Raw genomic sequence first — 710 nt, 5'->3', positions numbered from 1 at the left:
GTGTAACTAGAGAATTTCTAGGTCCTTCTACTAGAGTGGCATCTTTAAGAACCAATATACTAATTTACGGAATTGTTTTAATCTAAACATCAGTAACTTTAATTTATTTATATATGAGTTAATTGGTATTAAGGCGGACGTTAAAACTACTTTAAAAAATGGGCGGAACTCTATGTGGCTCGATATTGGTTCTCAACTGATGACTTTAGTTGTTAATCTCATAACACTTTTCCTTGACAGCAAAGAAAAAGATGGACTAATTGCATTAAGATTACAACAACAATTTATATTTACCTCATTTTGAGAATGTTAATGATATCAATATAAACTAATTGAATACTCAATACATTTTTGTACTTTTAAGAAATTATACATTAAAAATGCAGAAGAATTGAGTCGTTGTAGTATAGTGGTAAGTATTCCTGCCTGTCACGCAGGTGACCCGGGTTCGATCCCCGGCAACGGCGTATTTATTTCCATTCTTTATATTTTGATTTGGATAGAATTTATTTTATTTGAAAAATAATAAATTTTAACTTTCTTTTAAGAAAAATTTCTCTTTCTCTTTTCTGGTAGAAAGGAAATACCATTGTTTAGAATTTAGAATAAATTACAAGCCTTGTTATAAGATATCGGCTATCCTTATCCTTTGACTGATATGTTATGATACAACGTCATTTTATTCATAGAAAATGTCACTGAAACATATA

At 29.4% G+C, this 710-nt stretch overlaps 1 non-coding gene across 1 annotated transcript; it reads left to right on the top strand.

Moving 5' to 3' along the window:
- Positions 1-395: 395 nt before the first annotated feature.
- On the top strand, positions 396-467 carry TRNAD-GUC (transfer RNA aspartic acid (anticodon GUC)). The gene has a single exon. It is a non-coding gene; the product is annotated as a tRNA-Asp (tRNA).
- Positions 468-710: the final 243 nt, after the last annotated feature.

This window comes from Lathyrus oleraceus, unplaced genomic scaffold, assembly GCF_024323335.1.
Source record: "Lathyrus oleraceus cultivar Zhongwan6 unplaced genomic scaffold, CAAS_Psat_ZW6_1.0 chrUn0175, whole genome shotgun sequence".
NCBI classification, from domain to species: Eukaryota; Viridiplantae; Streptophyta; class Magnoliopsida; order Fabales; family Fabaceae; genus Lathyrus; species Lathyrus oleraceus.
This window is presented reverse-complemented; position numbering and strand designations above follow the sequence as displayed.